The 18,368-nt window shown below is 33.4% G+C and overlaps 1 protein-coding gene and 1 pseudogene across 2 annotated transcripts in view; one reads left to right on the plus strand and one right to left on the minus strand.

Moving 5' to 3' along the window:
* The window catches only part of NLGN1 (neuroligin 1), a 957,767-nt gene that overhangs the window by 867,974 nt on the left and 71,425 nt on the right, over positions 1 to 18,368 (plus strand). The gene's annotated exons all lie outside the window — the stretch shown is intronic.
* LOC112479085 lies at positions 2 to 120 on the minus strand (annotated as a pseudogene).

Genomic DNA, 18,368 nt, shown 5'->3' on the forward strand with positions numbered 1-18,368 from the left:
ATGCCTACAGCTCTAGGTCTTCCTAGGTGGTCTCCCATCCAAGTACTAACCAGACCCGACCCTGCTTAACTTCTAAGATCAGATGGGATCAAGTTTGTTCAGGGTAGCATGACCATTGACCAAAAGCATATATTTTTAAATGCAAGTGTGTGCATGCATTCACACAGAAGCTCACATGTACTCATAGTTAATACCATTTGGTCATAATTTATATACATCACATATAGATAGAAAAGAGGGTTTTTAGTCATGTGTATAGCTTGCTTCAACTAAAAGTTACCTCTAAGACTTATCAAAATTAATACATGCAGGCTCCTAACTGTGCAGTGCTAAATTTCATGAAACACATCAAATAAAGGGTTATCTGGCCATGCCTAGAGGAGAAGACTGTTATAATCTGAGAAGCTATAAATATTTAATTTAAAATAATGCTATTATAGAAGAGTTAATTTAGAAAGTATACTATTAAAATTTTACTGTGCTCTTATCTATGCAATATATTAAAAATTTGGAAACTATTTCAACTTTTGACTGTATAGACATTCTACTTTAACAACAAATGATTCCTTAAAATATTCATGGAAAAAATTTGGAAGGAAACATACCTACCCATTAGTTTTCTCAAACTGAAGATATTACAGGTGATTTTTTTTCCTTCTTTTTACTTTTTTCTCCAGTTTTCTATATTGAGTGCATATTTTATAGTTTTTGGTTTTAAAAAGCTACTTTAGAAAATCAGTAAATAGAATATTAAATTTTAATATTTACTGAAAACAACATAAATTAGTACTCTGATTAGAAGCAATGACCACATTGGTGAAAAATTTTGTTTGATTTCTGTGTTTACAAACTATATTATTGGTTTTACATATATATATCATGTATGATAAATTGAAATAAATAACAAATTACAAGTCAGTGTCTTCAGCAAGGGAGAATGTTATTGAAATTTTTGGAACAAGAGTCTTTTCAGTCTTACAATACTTAAGAGGAATAATCATTTGATATAAAGTAACACCACCAAGTAATAGATTATTACTTGATTAGCCAAGTCTCAATATAAAGAAAAATGCAAGGTTTTAAAAATCCAATTATGCTTGCATTCCGTCAAAATCTAATAATTTACCCATGATCTTTCACTGTGTTTTATTATCAAGAAATGTGAGTTATTTTGACAATGGGAGTAAAAGCATAGTTGCAATTAGTAAACTTTCAATACATTCTTCATGGTGGAATCAGCCTTTAACCATGACGTAATGACAACTTGGATAGCAATATTGCTCTATGATGCATTCAGCCCATCATGGGAAAGTAGGAGTGAAGTGATGAGAGCAAAGGCTCCAGAGTCAGGCCTACGATGATTTCTTAGCTCGGTCACTCACCAGCTTTATAAATTTGGGCAAATTCCTTAATCTTCCTTGCCTGTTTTTCACTGTAAAATAGGGATAAAAAAGGTAAAGTGCTTAATAGTGCCTGCCACGGCAGGAAATGTGTGATGAAGATTAACAATTATTATTGTTATAATTAGTGATTTCTACAAATTATGGTTGTTGAAAAAGAAAACATGCATACTGTGTGTGGTATTGACAAATTATTTATAAAGCAGGCAGCACATTATTTGCTTTATATTTGCCACATAAAATGCTGTCTCTGTACTCACAAGAATAAGTGGAAAGGAGAGCAAGCTAGCTAATCTAGGGCAAAAGCTTTTTCTCTTGATTTATTCAGATAACTGACCCCAGAAGTATGCTTTCTTTTTTTACTTGAATTATAGTTATAATTTTCTTCATTCTCCACACAGTGTGTGTAGCCAGCCTAGGTGTTATTCGATAGACCTGTTCCAACATCTACTGTGATTGATTTATTTAAAAATACCTCCAGGCCAAAATGAGAATGAAAATAAATGGAACAGATGAAAGTGCCCTGCTGCAAGCAAGAACTACAAATTGAGGTTAAGAGTAATTGCTTTGGCATAATTGTTATTTGTAATCTTAGAACAAATGCAAATCTCCCATTAGGAGCAGTAAGTCCGGTGCTTACAGTAGCAGATGAGTAGTATATTTCACTGCCCAGAAACAGAAAGCCATAGCTGAATGTTAAATGCAATGACATAAAATTTCCCCCAGGTCTTTCCTTTGAACTAATAGTGCAGGCGATATGGTGGGCACAGGAGTTCTTCAGAAAATTAAATCAGCGTATAATTTATTTGTTCTATGTATTTTCTTCTTCCAAGACATTTTATTAAAACTCTGTATTTACAAACTCTGCATGTGCTGTTTTTCATAAATACTTCATATTTGTACTGTCTGGCTTCTAGAAAGCTTGATGTGCTTTTTATTGGTTATTAGCCTTAACACCTTCATCACTGAAGTAGATAATAAGGTGAAGTTATTATCTTTATTTTTAAGGGCTGAGAATAAAAGTGTAAAGAGGTTCAGTGACTTTCCCAAGGTTACAAAATCATTTTGTGATGGATCTGGAAAGTGTATGAAGAATATGTGATTCAACTCATTTTAACTACCACCTCATTATTTTGCAGATTATTTTTTGTCAATGGGTTATTATTGCCAGTAGAGATTATGATAATTACAGTGATAAACCAAAGGTTGTCATTAGAATCTTCAAATATCCAACAATTGCTGGGCCAAGATTGTGACATGAGAAACGTATTTATTTTAAAATGAAATGCTTGCCTCACAAGAGAATAGTATTTTAAACTATTAAGTTAAGGCCTAGGTAGGATTAAACTGAGTTATTGGCTACGTAGCAGATTACCTTGTTGTCTTGATTTTGTAGAAAAAAAGAGATTCTAAGGTCCATGTGTATCTGCAAGAATATTTAGAAACATGAGAAATTGCAAGGAAAGGGGCTAAGTAAAATTGAATATGTGTCTTTGAGAAAGTGATGAGTGCAGTAGGAGAGAAAATATATTGTATGTTGCAATAGAATAATGAAAAACATCAGTATTCAGACAGTTTCTGATGAATACATAGGCAGGGTCAAATATCAAGTAGATTTTTTTTAGTCTCCCTTTCTAGGATCACGCCATCTTAATATTATTTTTCAGATGTTGGCAAGAAGAAGGTTCAGTATCATATAAATGTATTTTTAACTTAAGACACTTATTTTGTAGATTTTTAAAGAATACCATATTTAGTCCATTGTAAAATCAAAATAGTATACATGCTTGAGTCAAATGAGTAGATTTGAATTCTAGAGAAACAGAACATTTCTGATGGCTTTTACCCTAAAGACTGCCATTTAAATGTGATCTCAGCTTTCTAACAAGGGCCTTAATAGTTTAAGAACAGAGTTTTAATTTGAAATTCATTTCTAAGGGGTAAGATCCTCAAGGCCACCTTGTGATACATTTTTTTAACTTGTGTCCTCCTCCCATAGAACCCACACAGTGACAGCTTTTGATCTGTGCTTATAGTTAATCATTTACGGTGCCCTACATTGGGAGGGATGTTCTTTCCAAAACAGCGATAGAATTATAGTAATAGAATCACAAGCTGATTCAGTGAGACCATCTATTTTTCTTTAATAAAATAAAAGAAAAGAGCTGTCAAGCACAATTTATGCCCCCTGCTGCCATTTCTATATGAAAAGAATGAAACACCTTCTTTCAATTTAGTAAGAAGGCAAAAGAGTCACAGAAGAGTTAGAGATGAAAGAAAAATTAAACACAATGCAAAGTAAGAGTGCCTTTTAGCATACATTAGAGAGATGAGAGTAAAATATCAAGGACACCAGTATCACTGGCGATGGGTCTCTTACAAAAAGAAACCTCCAATGATTGAGGGAAAGTTTGTAGCTTTATTACTCCTTTTATCTCTTTCCTGTGGCTGCAAGGTGTTGTCCAATTTTAGTGTGAAATTGACCTAGCTGACTGACTGTATTTAGCTAACAAAGAAAATTAACAAATGCAAATTTATTTGTGAGATGTTTATAGAGAAATGTCATGCAAATATAACAAAAACAAATGTGGAGTCCAGAAATATTACACAGGAAACAAATGGCTTTAATGAAGGGATGAAGTTTGCCAATCTTTTCCCTGTTAAAGCCTAGTATTTAAGTTACAAATGATTTATACATATAAGGTAAATTTGAGGAAAAGCTCACTTTTGATTTTATTCTTATAAAGATGGTAAATTTCATTTTATCAGCAATTATCCACTTAGTTCAATGATTAAGAATTCAGTTAATGTGTTTGAGGTGATAAATCTATTCCATGAGTGACTATTCTATACTAAGCATGATATCAATTACTGAGATGTTTATAAAGATAAATAAGATAATAGTCTTTACTTCCTGGAGATCACAAGCAAGTAGAAGATTCAGACTATAAGGCTGTAAGAAAGGGCAGCCTATGAATAATGAGGTATAAAAAACTTTGGAACTAGATAAAAAAGAGAAAGAATATGAGTTAGCTTCTTTAAAAAAACGGGTAGGGGTGGTATTTAGATAGTATTTTGAAAGATTAGTAGGATTCTAAGAAGTGATTGGAGTGCAGAGAAAACATTTAAATTTGCTTCACTGCACACAAGGAGCAAGGATAACACTAAGTTGCCGTGTTTGTTTTCCATTTGAGAGACAAGGTTGGCAAGAAATTGCTGTGTACCTTGATCTTCAATAACCAACCAGATCAGTAACACTTTAAAACACCATTTACCTGAATTTTTCGATATAGCAAACCACCTATTGGTACTGCATACTGCTGCCACATGGAACAACATAAATTTACTAAATAAACGATCTATGCTCATTCTCCTAGGCCTTCTCTACAGGGTTACTTTTTAGCCCGAAAGCCCATCCACCCTTCCTCCTTATCCACTGATCATATGCATATATATCTAGCTATTTATTAAGTCTTGAGGGCTCATTGTGGGAGCCCCTCTTCTAAAAAGCATTTTCTGAAACCACCTAGCCCAAATCTTGATTATGTACTCCTCTTCAGGGCCACACAGCCCATTGATGTTACCTTAATCACACTTTATTCTATTTCAGTTGCCAGTTTGTTTTTGTATCTCCTTCATTAGACTGTAGATTCCTTGAGGCAAAGTCCAGATAATATTAGATGAGCCTTTTATCTATTGCACCTGGAACAGAGCCTGCCCTATAGAAGGCACTGGCTCAATCAATATTGTTGACTGGGAAAAACAAAAGTAGAAAAATGTAGAATGAACATCTCTGAATAAACGTGGAATCTCATCCAAACTTCAGTTGGCCAGTAAAATTGGTACATGAATATACTCCTCCCACTGTATATCTTGGACTTTCTTTAACCATCACTGTCTATAATTATCAGAACCTACCAATTTTCCCTTTTAAATATTTCTTTTCTTTGACAATCTTTTTTATCTCTACTGTCATTGCCTTAATACAGTACCTCATTTTTCACCGAGACAATATTGCAATAAACTCATAACTGGTCTCCCAGTTGCAGTAAATGTCTACTAAATTGAAATGGTTGAATTGTTTAAAGTAACACTCTTTATTTTCAAAATAAATCAACTCACAAGAACCTGCTGCCCACCTACAATATGTGCTAATTGGGGGAGTGAGAAGAAGCAGAGCATAGAAACAACCACTCCACCCCAAAACACTATAATGTAGGCATGGAGAACTGTGAAAAAGTGCTTCTCAAGGTGCATGGTGCATACAAATCACCTGGGGATCTTACTAAAATACAAATTCAGTAGGTTTTAGGTGATACCTGAGATTTTGCGTTTTTAAAAGTTCCCAGGTAATGGAGGTGCTGCTGGTCTGTGGTCCACTCTTTGAATAGACAGATATTAAAATCCACTAAGTGCCTTAGAAGGACATCATAGTGAAGATTCTAAGGGCAGGGAAGGCTTCATGGAGGCAGTATGAGATATTAAAAAAAAAAACTCTCCGTGTTGACAGGAGAATGTAAACTGAGAAGCCATAAGTCCATGTCCTATTCCTGGTCAGTTTTTAAGACATGACTCACTTCTCATCTCACCTCTAAAGGCTTCCTGAATCTCCCTGGCATAACCACACTTCTACTTTTTTTCCCAACCTCCTTCTTATCCATTAACTGAAGTATATTCAGAAAGATCTTTCTAAAACACAAATCTAACTTTGATATTCCTAGGCTTGAAGCCTGTTAGTGTCTTTCTATCACCTGCTATACAGATTCCAGATTTAAAGGCCCTTCCCATCCAGCCCTGCCCAGCTCTGCAGCCTCACTTTCCGCCGCTTCCACCACATGTAATCCACCTTCGCCTGGGCTTCACCACATTCTTTATTACCTCTGCTTTTCACAGGCTGATGCTTCTGCCTGGAAAGCCCAGTCCCCATTGTCTATTAGGCAAAATGTACTCATTCTTCCGCGGACACTCTCCTCCTCCCAAGGCCTGCCTTGACTGGCCAGAGTTGGATATTTCAGTGCTCCTTTTATTTCCATAGCACGTAACATATTGTTACATTCTTCTATTTATTTTTATTTATGCCACTACTCACATATGAGCCTCTATTTGGAAGGATCTGAATCTCATCTTTCTTCGCATCTTCTACCCATAAGGTTATTTTCAAAACATAGAAGGTATTTCCATCGGTATTGGTTAAAAGAATGAATAAACGAATGAGTAAATTCTAACTAATTCCTTCTTCAAATATTTCTACTCACTAGAAAATGATTTAAGATAGAACAAATCAATAAAACCAATGCATATTGGGATGAGATTTCAATATAATGAGGAAGTAACTAATCATTGAAGTAAAAATGCAGGAGAAAGAGAAGATAGAAGAGGAAAATGCTAAGAAACACTGCAACAAGGAGGGGGGAAAACAGATATTTACTACTTACATGTTAAGTCTCTGCTCCTCTACATATGCATGTGTGTGCGCACGTGCACACACACACACACACACACACACACAACATTCATAATTAAAGCTGCCCTAAAATTCTACCAAATTTAGCCCATTTCCAGAAATCAGCAGAAAAGACAGAAAAGTGTGTGAATACTCCTTGTTTTTAAGTGACTTCTTTATTTGCCTAGGTCCTGAAAGTAGTGTCTCAAGTAAGAGATTGAACAGAAATGAAAGGTCTCATGGTGAGAGTGGTCAGTGTACCTCCTATTTATAGACGGCATGGCTGTGCTTATGGACAACATATGTGAATGATTATATTTCAGTTGAAAGCAAAGCTCAACCTTGAAAGTTAGGGAGCAATTCAGAGATGATCCTGAATAAAAATAATTCATGCCCCATAGCAACTCATGAGAAAACCATATAAATGATTATATTGGTAAAAGAGAAGGATATCTTTAGCATCTTTTCTAGACTACTGCTCAATAGAAAAATATAAAAGTCAAAGACATTAGGCAAAATGATAAGCCATCAAGATAAAAAGTTTAAAAGATTACCTGTCATTTACGCTGAATAAATTATATTATCAGAATTATCGTTACTCAGAAATTTTACATCAATAATATAAAAGGAACTTGGCAATGAGTAAAATGATTTAGAAGTATTCAGTACATCTCACCCCAAACAAAAGCACTAAGCTAAAAGTTAATGTAAATAGAAATATCAATGAGCAATTATCCATATTGTGAAGAATAGAGTAATGTTACATCAAGATTAACCTCAGAGTTACTTCAAATAATTTTTCTGTAGCAATTAAATGTATGTATTTTAACCTTCCTCTTATATTATTATAGTATTTTCATATTTCATCTTTCATTTTCATCTTTTTATCCCCAGGACTTTAGAGTGCCTACCTGTTTATAAGTTTAATATATATTGAAGTTAAACAAAAACGAGTTATAATATCAATCAATTGACACATCTATTTTTATGCTGAGAATCACACTGAAGAAACAGAGGACATGGACTTTGCCTACCTTCCTTAGTGTTAAAATGTAGTCAGAAGACAATACTAACAGTGGGAACAGTGAGGAACTGTGGAAGCCAGCATACAAACTCTATCATGTAGCTCAGAATGAAATTGCTGTTGAGATTCAATGTTGAGAAATTCTACATTTCAGGCATGGTCTTATGGATTGGAGATGGAAAGATCAAAAAGACTTCAGGAGTAACTAGACATGAAGTGAAGTCCAGAGTGAAGAGATATGAAAAGGTCTAAAGTCCTCCAGATCCAAGGAAGGACATTATCATAGATCCAGAGGCAGGAATGAGTATAGTACACAAACAATGAAGATATAAATGGAGCCCTTTAGATTTGCAACACATACAACCTACCCAACTGTATTAAAAGACTCTGCTGTGTAGTTCTATGAACATGTTATGCTGTTTAAAGCTTCCTTAAACACACTTGATTCCATCCTTTGAGATCTAAACTTTACTGCCTCTATAGAGCCTTTCTAGATCCTCAACCTTCCATCATACACTGTACATCTATTAACAATTCTCTCCATAGGCCATCATTATATACACTCATCCTGTCAGCTTTCACTACTATCCCTCCCAAACAAATTCTAAATCTGTGCTGTCCAATAGAACTTTCTGTGATGATGAAAATACATCTCCAATGTCCAATAAAAGAGCCTCTAGCCACATTGGCTACTGAGCAGTTGAAATGTGGCTGATGTTACAGTGGAGCTGATTTTTTTATTTTATTGAATTTTAATAAGTTTAAAAGAAAATTTAGCCAGCCACATGTGGCTAGTGGTTACTGTATCAGACAATGCAATTCTAGATTATGAGTTTTTTGAAGGAAAGAATTGCATATTATCATCCAAATACCTCAGCATATTCAATGTAGTATTCAATACAGTTTTGTTGAATGAATGAATGAATGGTCAAATCTGAGTGGATCCCAGTGCGTATGTGACAAAGCGATGAATATAAATATAAGACCCATGAAAAAGTTACAAATTTTAATAGCATTTAAAGATAAGTAATGAAAAATGAGTACAGAAAATAATGTGGCATGAAAAAAGTTTACTTAAAAAAAAACTACTCATCTGATCTCAGAAGCTAAGCAGGGTCGGGCCTGGTTAGTACTTCGATGGGAGACCACCTAGGAAGACCAGGTGCTGTAGGTGTAAAAAATAAATAAAAAATAAATAAATAAAAATAAAGAATTGTAAGATGACAAACACCTTGCAATCTGTGAGGTCAACCAAAGGTTGCCTTGCTTAAAAAAAAAAAATAGTACTGATACGGGTGGCCTAGAATAGAAATTAGCCCTAAACTCTGCTGAAATACTGATGCTCTATATTTTTTACATATTTCTATTTTATACTTAATTTACCCCCTTATAATGTACTGTCTTAATTAAATCTAAGTCTTCACACACTAGGCTGTGATCTCTTTGAGAACAGGAACTTTTGTTCTTGCTGTTTCTAACATAAGCCTAGAACATAGTAGGCACTCAATAATGTTTATTGGATAAGTGAAATGAATGAAAAAAAAAAACACAGTAAATAAAGTATGTTAATAAAATTAGCAGAGTTGATGTTCAGGAAGGAAAGATAATCATTGCAAAGGCCTTAAGTGTCTATCATCAATAAAGCATTGTGCAAAATCTACTTTATGTATTCATTTATACCTTAATGAACCTTTAAGTGGTATTTCAAATAACTTTTCTGAAACAAAATCACAATTGTCTTCTTCTTTGTGTCCCCTTCCAGTTCTATAGTCCCATTTCTTTTAGTTTTAAATTTGGTTTCTGCCTCTTTGGCCTTTTCATTATTTCTTTTAATATTTCCATGACCTTAAGAGAGTGGAATTGAGTTTCCTTTACTTCCTCGCGGTAGGTGATTATGAGTATGCAAGGATGAAAATGTCACCAAAGACTAATCAGAACAAATTGCAAGAGCTTTGCCTAATGCTTCTGCTTCAGAACTAACATGTCGACTAGCATATCCCATTTATCATTTCTGATAGATTAAAGTTTGGTTTATATTTGCCAGCCAGTACATAGTTTTTGGCTCTGACAGGTCGGGAGGGATTGTTTTCAGTTTGCCCTTGGGAAGTGCAAAATTGGGCTACCATCTTTAGCTTTTGTTCCTTCATGTAGTTTAGGAATCAATAATTTAAAAAAAAGCAGATTTTGATTTGATTGTTGATGCTTTGAAAAGACATGTTAATTTCAAAGATATTTTTTAAGCATTTACTATACAAGACTATGCTCTAAGTGCTTTGAGGGATATACAGGTAAATCTTTCATGAAGTTGGCTTCAAACAATATGGTCTTTTCTGGAATATAATATATGTATATAGTACTTGCAAAGCAGAAATGGGTAAGTTTAGAACAATGGTTTAGAAAACAACTCTAAGAAAACTGCCCTGGATTTGTATCTTGGCTCCCATATTAAGAGCTGTGTGACATTAGACAAGATACGGTAACCTCTCTGAGCTTTACTTTTCTCACCTTTAATATTTTCTCGAATAATACTGATTTTCGTCTCTGATTTATTGAGCTATAATCTGAATAAAGCCAAACCCATTCCTCTAAGGGAGGTTGAGAGAGGCCAAGCACGTGCATACCTTAACATTGTTCTGTGCCTGGCACACATATAAAAACTCTTAGCCAGTACCTGGCACAAAGCATAATGTTTTCAGAGCTTAGAGAAATAATGCTTTTGCTGTACGATGACTTGCAAGATTGGTGAGATTTTGATGAAAAAAATGCAAAGGCAAAGTGTGAGAAGGACATTAGCTATGCACAATAATTCAAAAGGCCAAGAGATTTGGTGTAGATTATTAATTTTCTTAATAATTATATTTATCTAATTATTGAGTGCCTACAGTGTATGATGCACCATGCTAGGTGTGTTTGGGGAGGAATGACACCAATATAAATGGTCCCTACTCTCACAGGAGTAATTGAACCAGTAGAGGAAAATATGGACAAACAGATCATGGTGAGGGTTAGAAAGAAAGGGGACTACAACAGGACAAGTACTCAGAAACGGCTAAGTGTGGAAGTAGCCATAGTCCTCCTTGATATCCCAAATCAGATGAGTTTCTTCATGATCAATCCTGTCTTAAATACTGCTCCAACAGTGTGGTTAATGGTTGATTATTTTATTCTCATCTAGTAGCCATAGCAGGGGCCAGAGAAATCAATTTTAAATCCTATCCTAGTGACATACTTACTAGCTCAGACCAGAAGGATGGGGATTTGTAAACACAGGGCTATTTAGGAAATTTGGCAACCATAACAAGGAGTCAACCAAATCCAATGGAGTCCCCAGAGAGCCTGCAGACTTTAGGGTGGGGCCTCTAACCTCACTGCTTCCTAAAAGTTAGGAATGATGACATTACTATTCCTAGGCCCACCTTGACTTGATGGGTTCCTGGGAGAATAAGTCCCTATCTCTAACCTCTACCATGATTTTTTCCATGGTAGAAGTGATATTATGAGTTTGCTGGGACAGTGGGCTCCTGGACGCCAGTGACTGTGCTTCAGTTACCTTTGTATCCTTCACACTAAGCACAGCTCTTAGCACATGATAGTTATTCATTACATATTTATGGACTGAATCAAGCAATCAACATATTGAATGAATATATTCTAGTGTTTATCCAAAAGTGAAATAAAAAGACTTGTGAAATAATATTTTTAAAAAGCTATTTGAGTTCTAGTACATTCATATCTAGATGACATTTATCACAGAGAATAAAGTTTTGAAGGCAGAACTAAGAGCTGCCGAATATTTTAATAATTAGAATAACATTTATGATAACAGCATCACATTTTATGCTTTTCTAAAGTTCCTTTGGATATTTTTTCTGTTTTTTGTTTGATATATTTATGACATATGAAATATTTGAATTTGTATAAAATAAGTTTCTGTTCATCCAAGATGTATGGCTATTTTATAGCCATTTATTGGCTATAAAATAATAGCCAATAATAACAAAAATAATATCAATAATGACAAAAACACATGCTACCATTCATTGAGTCGTTGCTATGTGCCAGCCAGTACAAAAAATACTTTCGCGTGTCATCATTCAAGTCTTACAACAATCCTGTCAAGGAGAAACTACTGGAAACTCCCTGCTATACTGAAGGATACTGAGAGTTAGAAATCTTAGAAAGAATGTCAAAGGTCATACACTGGGGAAGAGCAAGACTAGGATTAGAACCCAAGTCTGTCTGCCCCTGAAGTCCATGCTCTTAACTACCCAATAAAACTGCCTCCTCAGTCTTAAATAACAACAATAAGGACAACAACTCATATTATTAATGCACCCATCATATATTCTTTGTACTGGATCTTCATTGCATCATTTATCCTGTAGATTTGGTTATCCTGTTTTCCAGATGAGAAAACTGAGGCTTAAAGAATCTTGGCTCCTTGATCATGTTTACAAAGCTAGTCAGTGATAGACTAGAGAATGGACTCAAGTTCACTTTAAAGAAGCAGCAGGGTTCTTAATTGCCACCTTATACCAATGGTAATTAAATATTCTGGTGAGGGGAAAATTATTACATTTAGAGTATGTGAATTCTTACTACAGCTAGAATAAGATAATGTACATACACTTAACATTAAAGTTATGCCAAATATAAATTTCTTTCTACAATGATTAGAAAGGCACTTTAGAATCTTGAAGTGCTCATCATCATTCACATAATTAGCATATAATAATATTTTTTAAATGTGAGCATTTGAACCTTTGGGCCATTTAGTTTCTGAATAGGTAGGAGTTTACTTTATATGTCTTCCTTTACTGTAACAGTGTCTGGGTAAATTATTTTGAAATCAAATCTGAGTGGAAGACACGGAGCACAGGGCACTTTTAATCCAAGCCCTACATCTTCAGATGAGAGAAAAAAATGTCACTTTCCCTGGTAGAATGGAAGTGTTATGGGAGAAGGGGAGCATAGCTCCACTGTGTTCAACTTTCTGAATTACTCTTGGACACACTTTTTTTTTTTCATTAATAGTGCATTCAACTACCACCTTATTTGAGTAATTGTTAATAATAAAAAAAAAATCTCCATCCTTCAAATTTATTTCATGAAAGGAAAATTTTCTTTAGCACCATAACTAAAGAAAAAAAAATCAAGTTATATAATGTAAAAATATTTGCTATTTTGTTTGAGGTATTGGAATTTAGATTATGTATATGTCCATCATTCTTCAGCATGTTTCAAAAACTGCTGTGTAGTATCTTTTTTACAACTGCTAGAACTCATTACACTAATAGTCTAGTATTATGTAAATGTGTTTTTTATCCAAATATCTAGCATCCATAAGTAGTTTATTCTCTATATCCCTAATGTAATATATCAAACAATAACTCATTTGTCAAAGGGAGACAGTTCATTAAAATTCAACGATCATTTGGTGAGGATAAAACAGCAACAGTATAAAAATTGATGTTGCAAAACTTAACAAATGAGGGAATAAGAAAACTGGGAATCAGGAAATTGTAGGCCTGCCCTCCAAGGCCATTTTGGGGTCTCTTGTCTGAATTTTAATATTACAATTGTTTTACAAAAAAAATCTCTTAGTTATTTAGACTGGGAAGGAAGCCAACTTACAGCTAGGTGACTTGAATATCAGGGGCATTCAATAAATGAGAACATGATGCCACTTGGGACTTAAGAGTAGAAAGGGTACAACATTTAAGCACTGTGCTACAACTCAGATTTTTAAGGTGAATTATTATATGATTTAGAAAACACATTTTCTACTTTCGAGCTGTATTTGAGTAGCATGCTGAATAAGAACTTTAGACATTTTTGTTTATGATTTCAAGTGCAATATTTGTTCCATATTTTTGAAAAGAAAAATATCACATGCAAGAATAGCATCTACCAGATTTTGTGCAATTTAAAAGCAAAGAAAATGAACCTACTGATTAGCTGACACTGATCCTATTGTAAATATATATAGTATTAGAAAAGATGACAAATAAGTGTCATTCATTTTCTTTTTTTCTAAAACGTAACATTTTAAGAAACTCAGAAAAGTACATTTGTCCTTTGTAACTATATATTAAATTAGTTTGACTTTAATAATAAAAGATTTTTAATTATAAAAATATCAGAAATTTTTAATATAGATTGTTAACCAAATCATTTATTCCAATCAATATATTCATTTATGCATGCATACACATTTAAGAAGATATCTCTTTATGGTTCTATATAGAAGCTGGTTTGCACATGTGTACATGATTTATTTGTTCACAACATAAAACTGTTACCTAAATAAATCCCACCTTTGGTTCTCATCACTTCAATATTATCCGCACACTTCCACAATCCTTTTCCTTGTGTCCAAACAGGCTCTGCTCTACATACAATCATCAAGAATGTCATATATGACTCTTCATGTAGCCAAAAGCAACTGATTTTCGAGAAATCTTTCTTCTCAAAGGCAAATATTAAGGATTTGATTGGGGACAGAAATAGCTAATATGTGAGATTTTATTCTATTCTCTCCTCTTTCTGTAGACAATGATATGTATGTCATATGTGTGGATATATACATGAAAAACTATATATGTATATTATTTTGTATATTACTTATATATTATATATTACATATATAATTTATAGTATATTTTATATCATATATATTTTAATATATATAACCTTTATTTTCCCTCAGATACCCAATATATTACATTAATGTTCTTCCAGTTAACAGAAGCTTTTGCACATGGTAAAAATAGTATACATTGCGAAAGGAATCCAAAGTTGCCAGGCTTGTTTGGCCCATTCACAGATCACATCTTCCTTAGAAATCTACTTGTTGATCTCCACAAGTTTATTATAAGGGAATTGTTTTATGCAAATAAACAGACCTGTGTGGTGATCTCTCTAACATATTTTTATTCTATCAAAATTTTACCTGCTGTTAGAAAATAGCATTTGTTGTCACAATCATTGCTCATGATATGCATGTGAAAAGGAGTAATCGAAGTACAGTATATAGTTATTTATTAGTACATAGTGGAATATTACAACTATGTTTTTCTTTAAGTCATTAGTGAAATTATATAGCTAATAAGCAAAAGATAAATGAATAAAGCTATTTTTGCTCCACAGTTTGCTGTTAACAGAGATCAAGAGTGAGACTGGATTGCAACTTTATGACCTCTCATTATAGGAAAAGCGTGTCACTTGCCAAAAATGAAACTACAAATCACATTTCGTCTGATAGTGTTCATTTACTTGTTTGAACAGGCCATCTCATTCAAGCTATGAAGAGAGTGCTGACAGGTGTCGTCTGCTTAGCAAAATTACAATTGTAACAAGCCTCAAGAAGTGGAACCATTAAGAATACTTAGATGCTATATCACAGGCTTTGGGGCTTGAACATGCACTTTCAGATCTTTTTAAATTGTGTTTTGCTTTTTGTTTTGTTTTGTTTTAGTTTCAAAGGTCTACTTTCGAATAAAATAATCTGGGTGTTTGAGCATTGTACCTATTTATAAATTTTACCTCAAAAAGTGTTCCTTATTCAATTCTTCAGTGAGGTTTATTAGAACTTCTTGGTTATGTAGTTTGACAGAAGTTTATTAAAGCAAACAAACAAACATGACTGTGGCTTATTCAAAGTCAATAATACTTATACTTCAAATAGTCTGTTGTGCCTAAATCCCTGAAATTCCATTGTGTGTTGACCATATAGCAGAATACCCAAAGCAGATACATGCCTGATAGTGTCAGAGGGTAAAAAAATAAAAAATAATAAAATTAATTTGAAAAGATAATAAAAGATATGATATGATATAATAGAGTTCTTTCTTAAGAAATTTTTAAATTAAAATGATAATTATTGGGGTTACATTGGTTAATAAGCTCTAATAGAATTCCTGAAACATATTTGAGAAATTTTATCTTAAAAAATTTTAAATCTTAAACAGAAACCTAGTTTACTCTAAACTTAGTTTTTGGAAAATATTAAATTCAATCAAGAAAACCAGCATTTCTTGCTTCCTTGATGACTAATAATTTCTTCAGGTGACATTACCTTGTTGCTTTGATAGTCTATCTAGATGCAATTTAAGAGAAGATTAAATTCATATAGAAATCACTGATACTGTGCAGATGTTATAACTCGTGAATTTTATTCTCAACCTGTTACTAGGGCAAATATATTTATGTATGCATTAGCCATTCATTAAGTGTCTATTCTGGGCTTAGCATTGAACTAGGCTCACAGAGAAGTGTAGACACTAGTTTCTGCCATGAAACTACATTATTTTGTGTGTTTTGGTCTTGGCTTCCCCCATTGACTTATAAGGTCTTGGGAAAAGCTATACAGTTTTAAGTGTTCCCCAGAGTGCTTCCACAGAGGAAGTGATTACTAAACTTTTTTTTATTATTATTTGCTTATAAAAAAACATGTGTTATGACCTTCCTTCATTCATTTTCTACCACTCTCTCCCCAGCCAGCAAGTCTGTCCACACAGAACTGCTCATTTTTCTTCAGACTGACTTGTATTTCCAAATATCTAGGCCTTTGCTATTGCCAATCTCCTGCTAAAAAAAAAAGTCCTGTACCCCTTTATTCACAAATTTAACTCTTCCTTTAAAATCCAGACGAAGTAGTTCCACCTAAAACTTACTCTCATTTGTGTATAATTTTCTTTTCCTCTCACTAAGTTTCTAGAAGTTTAGTATCATTTTTTTTTATCTCTTTATCTACAGTGCCCAAGAGAATGCCTAATCCTTAAGAGGTATTCAAAAAGTATGAGTCGAATTCAATTTAATTGGAGAGACACAGTTATTTTTCCATATTTTTAAAAAATATTTACTAAACATTAGCTGTTTTCCAGCAACTGTGGGACACGTGCTGTTTTGATGCCAAGGTCATTTGAAGCAATTTAGTAAACAAACAAAAAACAAACAAACGAATATCAGCTTTTTCAATTTACCTAGGGTCTATAAAATAAACATCCATATATGATTCCTGTCCCATACCCCTGTCTCAGCCAGATAGGATGAGAGATGGAAGAAGGTTCAATTGTAAAGTGGGAATCAGTGATGGGGTAGAGGTTAGTGAGAAAGTGAGAGATATAAGATATATGAGATATCTACTGGCAAATCGCTGATTTTACATTTTGATACAGCCTTATTAAAATTACTACGCCAAAATATCCTGCCACATATAAATATATCCATAAAGTAACATATAACAGTTGATACAAAGCAACAAGATGGCATATTATAGTGAAAAGGTGGTTGGGTATATTTCAAACTTTGCCCAGAAATCAGTCATTGACATCATTGGCTAAATTAGCAAGTAGGATAATTCCATCTGTGGTTGCTTCTAACTCCCCTTTTCTTTAGACTTCTCTGTTCTTTGATTCCCCAGAGTACCCTTCCCACAAACTCTCTACTTCGGAAACCTCTCACTTTAAAATGTTCCACACTACAGTTGGGAAGGGGATCAATGGTGTAATGATGATATACTTTCCAGAAGTATTTGCATTTCAATGAGATAAATTATTTTAAACCAAAGAAGTAGATTTTTAATTATGAGGTTTCGAGCACTAAGAGAAATAAGAGTAGTAGGAGTTTTCTCAGAGACCCAATAATACAATCTAAAAACTTACTACTCCACTGGTCTCAGTCCTGTGCCTCTTGATGCGGTTTTCATGAGAGATGGAGAAATTGCTATTATGTGGGAAATAAGTTATGACTAAGGTTATTCCATTCTGCCATGAAAAAATAGTGTAGATGGACATACGGGGAGACTGAATGAATAATTGCTTTATAAAGAGAAAACCAAAAAGCTTATCCCTCTCTCACTTCTAAAAGTAGCAATATTGTGCTGTCTTGTATAAGATTACTTTTTTAAAGCTTTGGTTCAGAAAATGTGTATTAAAAATTCTTCTCTAGCATTATTTCATAAAATTTTCTATTTGTTTTATCAATTTATTTTTAAAAATAATTAAAAAGCCAAGTTACCCCAGAGTTTAAAATAAATTTTATTTTGTTTATAATTTTTCTTTATTTACAGTAACCCATGGGACTCCATACCCCACCATTTTTAAATGGTGTTTCTATTTATTGGATCATGATGCTTCTCTGCTTCTGTTATTGTTGTTGTTGTTATTTTACTAAAGGAAACAATATCCCTTAATATGATGTAAGATTCACTCTCTACAACTTTTCCAAAAATATCGAAAGCCCAGATTCTTAATTAAAACTTGAGAAACAATCTTTATTATTCTCTTTTTTATCTCATCTATCCATTTTCAATGCTTTCAGCTAAATTAAGTCATAGTATAGCCAAAGCTAAAGCAAACCAAGATGTACAAAATCACAAAGATATTTTTAGAGAAAGAATTAAATTATTTTAAAAAATTAAAAAAATATTAGATAGATAATATATACATTGACATAGATATAGATATACATATATAGAAATAGACATGAATAGATATAG

This window comes from Pteropus alecto, unplaced genomic scaffold, assembly GCF_000325575.1.
Source record: "Pteropus alecto unplaced genomic scaffold, ASM32557v1 scaffold33, whole genome shotgun sequence".
Lineage (NCBI taxonomy): Eukaryota > Metazoa > Chordata > Mammalia > Chiroptera > Pteropodidae > Pteropus > Pteropus alecto.